This window comes from Pteropus vampyrus, unplaced genomic scaffold, assembly GCF_000151845.1.
Source record: "Pteropus vampyrus isolate Shadow unplaced genomic scaffold, Pvam_2.0 Scaffold38, whole genome shotgun sequence".
In the NCBI taxonomy this organism is placed as follows: domain Eukaryota; kingdom Metazoa; phylum Chordata; class Mammalia; order Chiroptera; family Pteropodidae; genus Pteropus; species Pteropus vampyrus.
This window is the reverse complement of record NW_011888819.1, coordinates 292,138-298,305: the sequence shown is the minus strand read 5'-3', so window position 1 is coordinate 298,305 and position 6,168 is coordinate 292,138. Positions and strand designations below refer to the sequence as shown.

The 6,168-nt window shown below is 34.4% G+C and overlaps 1 pseudogene; it reads right to left on the bottom strand.

The window, feature by feature from the left end:
• Window positions 1–3,426: 3,426 nt before the first annotated feature.
• On the bottom strand, window positions 3,427–3,545 carry LOC111738448 (annotated as a pseudogene).
• Between the last annotated feature and the right edge of the window lie 2,623 nt (window positions 3,546–6,168).

The window sequence follows — 6,168 nt, the reverse complement described above, 5'->3', positions numbered from 1 at the left end:
ATGTCCCACTCTCTTCCTAAATGCATTAAATATGAGAGATATAAGTGACCGTATAAATAGTTAAGCTTTTCTTATTGTATAGATGTGGAACTTGAAACCTAAAGGAACTTGAAACCTACCTAGTTTCTAGGTCAGGCTGCAAGTTAGTGATAAAGATAAGGATAGAATCCCTGGTCCCTCCATTTCATTTTGAAACACTTTTAATTGTACCATGTGATCTCATCTTCTTTCCTTTTCAATTGCCTTCTTCCTTCTTCTCCTGCTCCCCATTATCACCACCATCATAATCACCATCAGATTGCTTGGAAAACAATCTTAGTTTCCAGAGTGTTACTGGGAAACCTAAAGGGATTGAAACAGTGAGAGAAAATATAGAAATCTTTTTGGCTTTTCCTGACAAAATTTGAAATGGCAATGTTGAGTGCTCCCCTGTGAACTCAATCTTATTTAGTTTATAAGTTTCACGATTTTTGAAAATGCACCAATCCAAGCCCTCCCGCCATGCAAACTCCCACTTGTGAGTCACTGTTATCTTAGAGGCCACAAACATAGAAAAAAAATTGCATTAATGAGGAGGAAATCTTTTTGGCTAAGTTGTGGCTATCTCTAATTGTTGAAAAATTATCTGCATATTTCAGCTGTGAAAGTGATTCTTTGGATCCTGGAAATACTTTAGTTAAAAAGTAAACTTCCTTTTAAAAATAAATCAGGGATAGATTCAACAGTAATTACACAGCAATATAATGAAATACCCATACAAAAGGAGTAATTACAATGTTGGAGACTATAAATTTGTAATATCACAACTGGTGCTGAAGTTAAATATAATAATGTCTCATTTAAGGGTATAAGTTTCAAAGTATAAAAACTTTATCATTATATCTCAAGAAACTTTATCCAATTTCATACAAAGCTACTCAGAAACAGCCAGCTCATATTCCTAATTCTTCTAAAACATTCTGATTTTACCAGGACAAGATGAGGTTCTCCCTATATGCCAGCAACTTAACAACAGCGATCCCAGGTCTCCAGTCCCCTACAAAGACATCCCCACTCCCTACCAAGTTCCCATTAGGTCTCTTACAGGTCCCGTCCCTACCAGACTTCCAGCTTCCGCCTGATGCAGCCCCTGCCCACCTGTTACACTCACTGGTTCTGTAAATGCAGGGGTTCAGGTGTCAAGCTCTTGCTACCCAAGCTTCTCTATTTCCAGAAATTTCCAGTCAACTTTTTACCAGCCAGCATGTGGTTCTGACTTCTAGGAATTAATATATTCAGTTCCCAGGAAACTCATCAGGAGTCATTTCTATGCAATTTATTTCACCAATTTCTATTATTTCTTCTCATCACATTAGTGATTACAGATAACAGCTTTGTTTCTTCCGAACCTTAACTCTTATATTTTTTATTAGTCATGCCTTACTAGTACATCGTCAAACATCTTGTCGGTATCAGTCAGTTCTCAAATAATATTCATTCGGTTCTGCTCTTAGGGAACGCATCATGAACAAATGTTCTATTACGATTTTTTTTTTTCAAGGAGAATGCATTCATTCATATGCTACTCTGTGATGAGAAAATTTAAAAACAAGTTTTAAAAATGTGGCTCCTGTTTCTCTAACTTACCACCAGCAAGGTTAACCAAATAACTATTTAATTACAACATTGATTAAAGCTGTATACGAGCTTTAAATTATATAAGTACAATTTAACTATGAGATCTTAACTACTTTAGAAGTCAACAAAGCTTCCCAGAGAAATTATTTTACAAGTTGAGTGTAGAAAGTGAATAAAAATAGCTTAATTGTGGTAGACGGGAGTAAACTTATCCAATTAGATGATTGCACTTGTTTGCATGAGAATAATAACCTCCGATTAATAGGATATCCACATGTAGCCATCCTATATTGTTATCTTTGTCTTCTGTTTCTATATAAACTTTCCTTTTACTGTAAAACAACTGAACTTTAATTCCTTTTACTGTAAAACACTGAACTTTCATTCTTCCTTGAATAAAAAGTACATTTTTTTTCTGCTTCAGTCATCTGACTTATCTTTTTATACTTACTCTTATCTGTTCTCATAGGTCTCATGTTTTTGGTAAATTAAGATAATTGCAACTTTTAGATTTACTTTTAAACGTCGCTTCATTTTTAATGCTCCCATCACCAAATAAAAGTTTTTTTCAATCTTATGATACTGGGGCTAAGCTGAGTTACAGTGAAATTTACAGAGTGAGGTGATAGGAACGATATGGTATAGTGAGCATGGATATCTTGAATTAGAAAACTGAGTAATTTGATTAGTAAATTGCTATGTGTAAAGATCTCATTTCCTGAACTAAGAAGAGTTCGAAAATGGAGTTTCTCAGGCTTACTGGGGATGAGAGAAATAGTGTTATGATACTGCCATACATACAGATGATAACTCAATGGAATAGAATAGAGTACTGGAGTAGACTCAGGTGTATTGCCTTTTTTTTTTTACAAAAATGTCAAATTCAAATGGGAAAAAATGTTGTTTCAACAAATGCTTTTAGAATCTTAGAATCACTGAATACTTGTATAACAAAACAAAACAACAAAAGGAAAGAAAATATGTTAGTGTATGTCATAGAATTATATATAAAAGCTGAAATGTTAAAGCTTCTGGAAGAAAACATAAAAATATATATTTTAAACCTCATGATAAGCAAGATTTTTTTAGAAAATATGAAAACGTACTATAAAATAAAAATAACTGATAAATTTTATTTTGATTTCATCAATATGCAATGAACGTTTTTGCTTATCACAAGTTCTCATTAACAGTGCAAGGAGTCACAAATAGGAAATCATTAGCAATATGTAAGTCTAACAATAAACTTATTTCTAGAGATTTCCAGAGTAGGTAAAGAATTTCAACATATCAGTAAAAAGAAAATAACCTATTTTAAAATGTGGAAAAACATAAACACTACGAAAAAAAAGATATGAGGATAGCTAATAAACACAAGAAAAGGCGCAGAAAATTATTACTCACCAATATATATAACTTAAAATCACATGAGATACCACTGACATCCATCCAATGGCTAAAAGAAAGGTTATACTAGCAAATGTCAATGAGAATGTGGAGCTCCTAAAACTCGAGGGCATTGCTGCTGGGAGAGTTAAATGATAAAACTAACTTTGCAGAACTGATTGGCAATTTCTAATAAAGTTACTTATATACTCACTCTATAGGCCAGAAATTCCATTTGGAGGTTTTTCTCCAATGAAAACTAAAACCATATGTTCACAAAAAGACTGAAACGATAAATGGTCATTGCAGTTTTATTGATTATTAATTTGTTTTGTTTTGTTTTTTAGGTGAAGCAATCTTTGGTTGACCTCACTGATTGCAAGGACCTTGTCAGTTTACAATCCCTTCTTTTTTTATTTTTTATGCCTACAGCACCTGGTCTTCCCAGGTGGTCTCCCATCCAAGTACTAACCATGCTCCACCCTGCTTAGCTTCTGAGATCAGATGGGATCGGGCCTGTTCAGTGTGGCATGGCTGTAGTAATTTGTTTTTCTAATCTTGAAACAATTTAATGTCCATCACAGGTGAAGAGATAAACACATTGTGATTTATTCACACAAGGAAACACTAGAGAGAAATAAAATGGATAAAACATAGGCAACACGAAGAATCTTAAGAATGTTATGTTGAGTGAAAAAGCTGGATATACATAAAAACAGTGTATGATCTAATTTTATGAAGTTCTAAAACAGGCAAAATTATTCAACGGTGATATAAATCATTACAGTAGTTGGCTCTAGGAGGCAGGGAGGCGTGGAGTTGATTGAAAAGGAGAAAGGTACTTCCTGGGATGGAAGAACCCTCTATATCTTGATCAGGTGGTTGGAACATAGGTGTATATATTTGTCAAAAGCATCAAACTATCCTTAATATCTGTTCATTTCATCTTATGTAAATACTAATTGAACAAAAAGATTTTTTAAACTAGCAAGTCAGAAAATCTTACACTTCTGCTTAAAACCACTCAGTGGCTCTTACTGCTTTTAGAAGAAAGTGCAGTCCTGAATTAGATCAGAAAGTGCAGTCCTGAAGAAAATGGCCCCAAAATCTTTCTGGCCTAATTCCAAGTCATTATTTTATTTTCCCTCGATGACCAGCCAAAATGACTTTTAGTTTTCTAATGCACATCTCAAGACTTTGGTCCTTACAGCACTTCTCTGAGCCCCGCCTGTCTATCCCCTACCTGTTCTTTATACCTATTTCAAATGATATTCCCCTCAGAAACTTTTCTTGCCTTCTAAGATTAGGTAAGCTTCCTTTAATGTATGTTATTTTTAATCAAATTTATTGGGGTGACATTGGTTAATGAAGTTATGTAGATTTCAAGTATACAATTCCATAACATAACATCTGTATACTGCATTCTGGGTTCACCGCCCAAAGTCAGATCTTTCTCCATTATTTTAACATCGAGAATTCATTCGCAGCTCATTATTATTGGAAATATGTAATTATTTATTTAGCCTTGTTTTCTCTGTTAGACCTTCAGTCTTGTTAGACCACAGTCTTAATATAGTTTTCATTTTGCAGTAACACACAAATGTCATCTTATTTTTAAAAAATATGTTCAATAATACATTTCCACAGTACAGATTTGGGGTCATGGTAAAGGCTCAATGAAAATATTGAGAAAAACAGTGGTATTGACAGAATGTTTGACAGTATATTCTGAGGCATGACTAAAATATTTTTTTTTTAATGGGGGCAGAAAATTGGGGAGGATAAAGCTGCTCTCACAGGTGAGATGAACATTAATAAATAGAAATTGTTGAAATCAAATGCTTAGAAATGATTCATGAGAGAATTTTGTGAAAACTGGTTCTATTTAGTTTTGGAAACCAATTAGTAGACCATCCACAGCTTTTGGAATTATAGTTATTTGTGCACAGAAGCTTGAGGCCTAAACCCCGGGGTTTAAAATTCGTGATATTCTGCATCTGTCAAAGTGTGCAGCAGGAGGAAACTGGAAAACCAGAAACAACAATATAAGCCAGATTAGTGCTAGCTGGTTTCCCATTAATTGTGTAGAGTGGGGTTAATGTGGTGAACTCTGAAAGAGCACCATTCATTATACTATAATTAATTGTTGAAATATATATATATTAAAAAAAAAAAGTAGAATCTGTAATCTTGCAATTTTAAAATGTGCCAGAGACTCAGAATGAAGGAGAGTACAGTTTCCTGAGAGGTAATGGCAAGACATCAGTTCAGGAGTTATGATTTTCTTTTTATAAAATAACACATTTTTCTTACCTTGATTATCACCCTGAAATAGAGTATTATATATAACTGCAGGTGTAATTGTGGTATTACATGTTCATTGTCCCCACCATTGAATTTTACTGTTTGTGAACATTCATCACACTGCTGTCTATTTATGCCCAATCAATCTGTGATTTGCTTTTATAAATTTACTAGTTTTGTTTACTAGTGTTGGTAGACAGAATAATGGCCCCTCAAAGATATCCACATGCAAAGATATCCATGGCACTTGTGAATGTGTTACCTTACGTGGAGAAGATAATTAAGGTAGCAGATGAAATTAAAGTTGATAATCAGTTGACCTTAAAATAGGGAGATTACCAGGAGGACCCAGTATAATTATAAGCATCCTTAAAAATGGAAGAGAAAGGCATACAAGTAGGTCAGACTGAGGTAACGCAAGAATGATTTCGCCTATCATTGGTGACTTTGAAGACAAAGAAAGCTGGGCATGGGCTAGGGAATGCAGGTGGCCTTGTCCTCTAGAAACTAATAAAGGCAAGGAGATAGATTTTCTTCCAGAGCCTCTGAAAAGGAATGCAGCCTGCCAGCATCTTGAGTTAAACCCAGTGAGACTGTGTGTGACTTTTGACCCACAGAATTATAAGATCCACTAACTTTGATGTAATTTGCTTATAGAGTAATAGAAAACTAAGGTACTAGTATATTCCTGAAAGAAAAGTTTCCATTCCTGCATCTGAAATCTGAAGACATTAACAGCGAAGCACTTGGCTTAGCCAAAAAGCTACAGCTGTTGCCTATTACTGCTCTGCCATCGGCTTGCAGTTTGGGTGCAAAATTTCATTCTTTCTCTTGGGTAGAGATTATGAGTCTGAGACCAAC